The sequence below is a fragment of the Belonocnema kinseyi genome, chromosome 1, assembly GCF_010883055.1.
Source record: "Belonocnema kinseyi isolate 2016_QV_RU_SX_M_011 chromosome 1, B_treatae_v1, whole genome shotgun sequence".
Classification (NCBI taxonomy): domain Eukaryota; kingdom Metazoa; phylum Arthropoda; class Insecta; order Hymenoptera; family Cynipidae; genus Belonocnema; species Belonocnema kinseyi.
Genome location: NC_046657.1, coordinates 179,530,599 through 179,539,693, shown reverse-complemented (window position 1 = coordinate 179,539,693; position 9,095 = coordinate 179,530,599). Strand labels below are relative to the sequence as shown.

General features: G+C 35.1%; 1 protein-coding gene across 1 annotated transcript in view; it reads left to right on the top strand.

The window, feature by feature from the left end:
• The first annotated feature begins 336 nt into the window (after positions 1-336).
• LOC117171222 (cilia- and flagella-associated protein 45-like) overlaps positions 337-9,095 on the top strand; it is a 90,317-nt gene continuing 81,558 nt past the window's right edge. The window contains exon 1 of the mRNA XM_033358326.1: positions 337-489. The gene's annotated coding sequence lies outside the window, so the exon portion shown is untranslated. The remainder of the gene's footprint in view (positions 490-9,095) is intronic.

Here is a 9,095-nt window from a genome sequence, read left to right as displayed (position 1 = left end):
CGGCCATCTTCTTAATGGAGTACGAATGTGTCCTTGTACACTTCATTCTGCTATTAATTCTGCACCTGACACATCTTTGGCATCTAAATTAACTTTTAAAAATTGCATTTGCACCCATTTTTACCTCTGCTTGTCAAAAGGAACCGACAGTGTTGAACTCGCGGGAGGTGTCATGGTGGCCGTGTTTTTGCAATACTAACTTCCGAATTGAAATGTAAAGGTCTATTAGAATTCACGAACCTAGTATTTTGAAAGGTGGTGGCTTGTACTGAAGTGTTTTTTGACAACTAGTAAAGAAACGAACTTCACACATAATCCACGAACAGTGCTTTGGTTATATGGCTTGCATTGGCAGAAAACGGAAAGTGTTTGCGATGTAACTCAGACATATAAATCAAAAATTGTGTAAAAATAAGCACGAGTTAAGAAATAAAAACAAATTAAACAGTGCCAAAAAAATAAAAGTCTTCATAAAGTGCATCCTTACAGGTAAAATAGAATTTTTCCTTCTCTAATAAATCTAAATAAAATCTAAGTACACGATCGAATATGCAATTTTACTCTGTTTTAAAATAAGAAGACTAATGTGGGTAAGAATTGTATCTTTAGAATACCTAACTGCATAATCCTACCCGTAAATAAAACATTATTTTACAGTTGTAATTTTTCATAATCTTACTTCACAGGTACATTTTTCAATATTAATACGCGAAGAAATATAAAACTTTTTTGTTGTTTTAAACGTAGAGCACAAGTCGAAGTAAGAATATTGTCTGAAAATGTGCAAATGCCAAATATCTTCTGTAAATGAAAGTAGTAAAAGAGATTTTGATTCCAAAATTAGAGAATAAGTTTTACTCCATATTAGACTTCTCATCAATAGGGTTTCGAGGCTGAAAGCAAGTCTTATTTACTTTGTTGCAACTTTTCGGTCACTCGTTCTAGATTCGCTACCACTGACTGGATGCAAAAGCATACGCGTACATATGTTCTTCCATAGATAAATGTTTATTTTTCGGCCTGCTGGCTACTATTTACAATATTTATAATTTCCTTACACCAACTTCTTCTCCTATTTACAATATTTCCTTCTTCATTCCTCTTCCTCCTTCATTCTCTTCTTCTCCATCTTATCTAACACCCCATTCACCCATGCTATTGCCCTTTTGTCACCGTTTTCATGCAACAATACCTTGATGCTTATCCGACTCCTTTCCACCTCTTCATACTCCTCCAACCAGTGCTCCACATTTGCATCCCCCTCCTCGCACAATTCACACATCCTCTTCTCGCTGGAAAGGTAAAACCTATTATAATTCTCCATGCCTCCACATCTAACCCTCGCTATAGGTTCCTGACTTCCTTTCTCACACAAATATTGCGTTCTCTCCATTAGTATAATCCACAGATAGATCCGCTTAAACCTTTTCTAGCTCATTCTCTCCTCCCCTTCTGCCTTCTTTCTCTCTCTGACATTCTTTTTGGCGATCTCATATACCTTCCTTTCTTCCTCATGCATCATTCTTACTTCATTCATCTGCAGTCCGTTCATTCGAAAGTACCTTTTCACTTCCATTTTCACACCCCTACGTCTGTTCTCCTTCTCCCACCAACACTCCCTACTCTCTCTCTCTCTTATATGACCATCCACTCCCCCATTCCCCTTAAACAAGAAGCCCAGGTAAAAACTCTTTCACCTACTGTATCACTTCTTCCTGCCACTTCCGCTCCTTTTTCTTACACCTCCCACCTCCTTTCCTGAAAACTTTAACCTTGGACATTTCCGCATTTAGCGCTAACAAATTTGAATCCAAGTATCTTCTTAACCTTTACATCATATCCTTTAAAGCCTCCTCGCTCTTTGCAAGCAGCGCTATGTTACCTGCATATGCCAGTGATCATATCCTGACTCCTCCAACCCTATCTTGAGATAGAATAATTTGTTATATTTTTAATTTTTACTTTGAAATAAAATTGTTCGACCTGACGCGGTCTGGGTCACAGCTACCAGGGCTCAAAGTACATAAATTTTAATAATGCTGGACACTAGCCAGTTTAGTTACAACTAGCCAAGGAATATATCATTTATATATAATTTTCAAGCAATAAAACTAATGATAATAATAATAATAATTTATTCTGGATAATTGATAATTTGAAGAATGAGATTTTCCAGATAGATATAGTGTACTTAAATATTTGTCGAACAATTTATTTAAATTCGATAGTACCGGTAATAATTCCAATTTCCTTTTAATTTGGATGCTATTTGTCGGTTACAAATTATTATTCCTTATTACATTAATTTTGTTCTCGAAAACCGACTCTTTGCCTATCAAACAATATGACAAGGCCACATTCGCTCACAAATGTTCAGAAGAAAAGTGCCGACAGGACCGCTCTCTCGCCGAACTCTTGTGTTCAACTTCACTGTGCATGTATAACACTTAGCTTGTTGGTTCGTTATATTCCGTCTCTATTGGCAATTTCAAATATAAATAAACTCTAATTATACATTCCTTTACAATATTACTTAATTCAATCCTTAAACAATGAAGAAAATTAATCCTTATTTTCCGAGATGATAACTTTAACCTTGACGTTTACAATGATTTTAATTTTACTGTTACGATCTTTCCTCCTTAACCGATACGTCAAAAGATAAACTTTATCATTAGCCTTATAAAACATGCAGTTATTACTGCAACATTTTTATATAGTTCACTGAAAAGCGGTACAAAAATTTATATTCAAGTAATGTTGGTAACGATCCCGCCTTTAATGTAGTTTTTCATGTTACGAATGACTGATCTTGTAAATAGAAAAGTTTCCCAACTTAAGATAATTATGTTATAATTTGTCTTATATGGAGTAACTAATGTTGTCAGATGAAAAGTATTACGGCTCAAAATACTTATATAATTGGAGACAAAAATTTCGCTGGCCACGCATACATAAAAAAATATGACAAGCCGCTTGCATGCATACAATGGAGACTGCTGTCTTAGAACAATAACAAGAATGATTGTAAACTAAATAAGAAGGACTTCGGTTCTGGAGAAACGTACAATTTTAGCTATAGGGAAGTCTTTAAACTCCGAAAGTTGAATTTGCGTACTTTGGTCTCTGCATCATGACTTCGTCTAAACTTTTTTTGACTAATAGTGAGGTTAAGGCTTTAAAGATATACACTACGTACAATCAATCTCAAAAGTTGCCTATCTTTAAAAATGATTTATAAAATCGCCAAAAAAAAGATCTATTATTAATTTCTTTAAATCTTGATGAAGGCTTCTAAATACACTTCAGAAAAAAATAATTTAGGTTAAATTTTTTTATGTGATAGTAGTTATTTAAAGGTCAAGCAGATTTACTTATCACTAATATGCAAAACCGAAAACGATTGCAAGAACTAGAAGATCAACAACTTACATTAGAAATGAGAATCGATCGAAATATAGGTCTAAAAAATGTCAGAGTTCCTTTGTTAGAAAATCATCTTGTTCCAAAGTTTTCTGGCACAAGCCATGAACGTCCTATGATGTTTCTGAACGATTTTGAATAACATATTAGATCTTTAGATGTTAGGGCATACGATTTCCATTTTCTGATTCAATCGTGCTTAGAAGGTATGGCAAGAGAGTGGTGGAATATGGTTCGTGAAAATATGAGTGATGACATTGTATCATATACATCAAAGTTCATAAAAAAGTTTTGGAATGATGACATCAGATTCAAAATCGGGAAAGATTTGCATTATGGTTATTATATACCTACAAAACTGACTAGATCTGAATACGCAGTTTAAATGATAAATAATGCTAGAGACCTAATTCCACCACCATCTGAAGTTGAAATAACAACCTGTCTATCGAGAAATTTCACAGAGGATGTCAGGGCCGCATTTGTTATTCGGAACATGAAAACTTGCAAAGCTTTTATAGAGTTTCTGGAATCTTTGGATCGAGCTGAGACACTGAATAATAGGGAACAATATTCAACGTAATAGTTCGTTTTATAACCAAAAACATTATATAAAAGAAAAGAATAATTATCGCCATGATAGCCGGAACAATTTTAGAGAAGATAATCGATATTATAATCACACCAATCCCCGCGGCTATCAAAATAATTACGAGAGCGAAAATCGAAGAACAAATTATGAAAACAATAGGTCACTCCGTGACAACTACAGGCGAAGTGATCAATACTATAAAAATCAATCGAACAAGAGTTATAGCCGCGTTTATGATGGTCAAGATTATCGAGTAATTCGAAATAAAATATATCCGATTCACGATGAAAAATTCAAGGTTTTGAGAACAGACAAAATCGAGATGATTTCGAGGATAGAGGTCACGGATACCAAAGTCAAGGGCTTGAAAACCGGCAAAATCGAAGTATTGACAATCGGGAATTAGGTTATAATGCATTCGGCGATCGTCGTCGTAATTATGAACCAAATCGTGGTCAGTGGTTAAGTGGTCAAAATTCTGCAAACTCAAACACACAAAATAATTATAATGTTAAACCTTCGAGTGGTAGCGTGGAAAATGGTGTTTATAAGCGTGGAAATAACGGTCCAGGAAATGTAAGCTCGGGAATCGGGCAAGATGGACAAAGAAACTCTGATTATAATATAATTCGATGCAATCAGCAACATGATGTACCGCGTAATAATTACGGGAACAAGCAAACACGTAGTCTGGAACAATACTGTGAACATAACGATTTATATTGTAATCGCGAGGACCAGTGAAACTTGTAAGCCTCGGGTCTGAAAAAGATTTAATAATTACAAAAGATGGGGAATCTATTGCTGAAAAAAAAACAAAAAAATTGGGTGACACCCTTACTCAAAATAATAATACTTCTCGTTTATCTTTTCAAAATTTAATCTTTTGTAAAAAAAATAGACGGAGTTAGAATGTCAATCGTCATCACTTTTGGGCATGAATCTAAAAAATATGGAAGCGTTAACATGATCAATAGAACAATTTCGTTCATGAAAAGAAGCAGCTCTTCAATGACAAGGATCTTTGGAAAAAGTTCAGAGAAAAACAATGATCATGCAAATTTCGTTCCTCATCTCAAAGGAATGAATATCAAAGGAACGAATAAATGTGATATTCAAGATACATAAAAAATGCGTGCGTTTGAAAATAATTTAAACGGAAATAATGTTTATATGAGGTATACTTCCTCGACATCATAAATCATGAATTTATTGAAGCTAATTTCCTGTATTTAAGCGGAACAGATATCATCATTGGAAACAAAACAAAACAATTTATGTTTCCAAATGAATATAATAAATTAAAAGGTGCGCAGCCTATTCATCAACTGAATATTAAGTCTTTACAGGGAGATATTGACAATTACCCGACGAGAAAAAGACGAATCCACTACGCATGCCAACTGGTACTTTGGCGTGCGCTGGCAATTTATGAAGGTGTATTATAGATTTGTAGATTATTATACCATAAAATATTAACATTAACATTTCGTACGTTTATTTTAATGCTTTTATATAGTTTATTTTTATTATTTACTTCTCGCCTGCCGGCCTACACGTACAGTGCAGTGGACTTAAATTTCTACACAGAGGAGGAAATAGACGACGACTGTTTCCAGTTGCTCGCAGAAGAAAAAATTTCGGAGTTGTTCCCTAAAGTGGGACCGTACTCTAAATTCTTAAGGTAGTATAAGGAGTGGAAGCAAGACATTTCAAATTTACCAGTATTATTATCGGATGTAAGTTTCAGGTTTTTGTGACTCCGCACAAGAATAATTAAAATTTTATTTCCGTTCGCAAGCATGAGAAGGCAGACCTTCTATTCACTTTTTACAAAAATATTGTTAATTTTTTATTTTGATGACTTCCGAATTTTGGAGTAAATGGTTAAAAGCCTTTTGGCAAATCTTCTTTCTAGTATAAAAGTAAAATCATAGCTGTTGAATTTTTGTTGTGTGAAATATTCACTAATTAATTTTTCGTTGTGAATTCATTCATCTTTTTTTTAATTTTAACTAACCCATGTTTAGTTTAAAAGTTATCTTTTTATTGGAAAATTGAACTATTTGTTAGAAGATTCCGTTGTGTCTGTTCAATAGTTGCTTGTGTAGGTTTTAAGTTGAAGAATTTAAATTCTGATTTCATGCCAGAAATGTTTCTAGATGGACTATTTTTTTCGAGCGTTGACAAGTCGCATGTGTTTCGCCCTTAGGCCAGACAGAAGAACAAAAAAGAGGTCATTTAACGTATTAATGCCAACTAAAGAAATTATGTTTCAAAAATGTTCTTTGGGCCAATAAAAGGAACTCTTTTCGTTACCACAAAAATTGAAGTACATAAAATTTCACAAAAAAGGTGCTATTAATTTGTTTCATACGGCCCATATTTTTCGAATCATAACCGAGCAAAGTCCAAAATCTTGTCAAAATTTTGAAAAGTTTCACTCATACTAGTTCTGAAATGACATTGGGATAACTATACAGGTATTAATATTGGTTTCAAAAATGTTGACCTTTTTACTCAGGTTTGAATAAGTCAGCGAGAAAATCTCTTAAGAACTTATCAAACGTCACTGTGAAGATAGTTTTATTGAAAATAAATTTTTTATTCATGAAACCATCATAAATTAGTTATCGATAAAGTTATAGTTGGGTTACAAGGCGAAACAAATCAGCCAAATCCCTTGATATTTTCTGTAAATTTACACGGAGAAAATTTAGTAAGGAAACTTTACAGAACTTTTAAGTATAATTGGGATATATAGACAAAACGGAGAATGTTTGGCATTATTGTAATAATTTGTGTCTTGCGAAATGTTTAAGAATAAATGACAGTTTGGTAAACTTAATTAACGCAGATTAAATTTCCCAAATGTACAGTAAATATTTTCAAAAGTAATCATTACTGCACGTGGTGTAATTATTAAAAATTAATCTCGGTTATTCTTTGTTGGTTGAAAATGTATTATTTACTTAAAGATTTGGTAAAGTTTTAAATGGATTCTAGAAGAAATTAATTTTGATGTTATAATCTCCTGCATATTTTATGAAAGTTTTTTTTACTGTGAGCGAGCTTTTCATTTTTGCTACGTTAGACTTTAAAGATTATTTAGTCAAATTAATTAAATTTTTTATATTTTCCAATTGTTTCTTATTTAAATTGGAAGAATTAGAATATAAAACTTGACTTATTATCTTAAAAATCATTTAAATTTAAGAATTTTTGTATCTTCAAATGCAAATCTTGAATAAAGACTCATTTAAAGAAGAGATATTCAAAATTTTCTCAAAATTCTGTGTGTAATACATATTTTCTTATGCATAAGATTCATGCAATATAATCAATAAATCCTGTAAAGCGTATTAGCTTGCATATTTGATTGACTTTCTGAAATTCTAACCTAATTTAAGAAGAAGGCGGTTGTCCTTGGCTCGCTCCGTCTTCTTAGGGTGCACGAGGCTTTTGCTGGATCGTCGTATTGATTCCTTTACAGACTGTAACCACCTATCTCACGGTTGTGAGACGTGGTTGTGGCTGAAATTTTACCGCGATTTCGCTGGAAGCGGGTGCAATTTTTCAGATTAGCACCCGCTCTCGGCGAAATCCTGCGGTTGTCCCTATGACAAATCCTTCAATCCGGGCGATTTAAGGAAAGCAAACGTTAGCTCACAAGACATTGACTGATCCTTCACATCTCTGTGGAAGATACCGTGCATCCTCTTATCGAGCAGCTGTTCACGAAAGATTTTCTCTTGTGCTTTCTTAATCCGGGCTTTCAGGAGTGAATACTCGAGATAGATTAGATTTGATGCATTTTACTCACCCCTAATACTGAAGTCAAGTCCGACTGTTTCAGCAGCCTCCTCCGCTGCTTTGTGTAGAAATGCTCCTTTGCCCACTTCTTCGTGATTCCTGACCATTTTAAGAAGAGGATCTCTTCCATTTGCAACTCTATTTGCTGTATCCAGAATAATCCTGTTGTGAAGACATTCAAGACTCAATATACCGCGACCCCCTTGAGGGCGTGAGATGTACAGTCGCCGAACGGAAGACTTAAGATGCATGCTTTTGTTCATGTGCATAACCTTTCTTGTCCCGATATCAAGAGATCTGAGCTCGTTCTTCGTCCATGGAACTACTCCAAATGAATAGAGTAGTACCGGGACGGCAAGCATGTTCGTTGCAGATACTGTGTTCCTCGCCGACAGTTCGGAAGACCAAATCTGTCGGATGAGACGTTTGTATCTGCTTCGGAGAGTATCCAGCACAAAGATATCGTATGGCGCTTCTATCAACGAGCTCAGGATATTCAGGAATGCCATTAAGTTTTCCTCGCTTCAAATAAACCTTTGCGCATTTGTCTAACTCAAATTCCATTCCAATTTCCTTAGTATGTCGTTCGACAATCCCCAGAGCTGGATGCAGATGCTCTCTGTTTTTAGTATAGGTCTTAAGATCGTCCATGTAAAATACATGAGTGACCTTGTACTTTCGATCTGCAGGTTTGCCGCACAAGTACCCATCGGAATGTCGCAGTGCTAGAGATAGTGGCAATAATGTAAGGCAAAAGAGGATTGGGCTCATGGTGTCGCCCTGAAAGACACCTCTCTGAAACGTGACCTTGTTAGTTGTCACACGATTTTTTCCAGATGAGATAGTAAATCTGGCTTTCCAAAGCGGCATCAATCTCTCTATGCACCCAACTATTTGCGGATGACCCTTTAAGATTTCCAAAGGAGAGATGATAAGTCTATGGGATGTAGAATCGAAAGCTTTGCGATAATCAATCCAGCGCATCGATAGGTCACGCTGGGAGAATGCTGCATCTTTGCAGACACATCTATCGATGAGCATGTTCTCCCGACATCTGGCTACGCCTTCCTTTGAGCCACGTTGTTCATACATTTTTTGCCACACAGGTTCAATTGCCCGAACAATCCTATCATTTAGGATAGCTGTGAATATCTTATAAAACGTTTTCAGACAAGTTATTGGCCTGTAGTTCTTTGGGTCAGCTAAGTTGCCTATTTTCGGCAGGAGTATTGTGCGCTCTTCCACCAACCACTCTGGAATCGGCTCT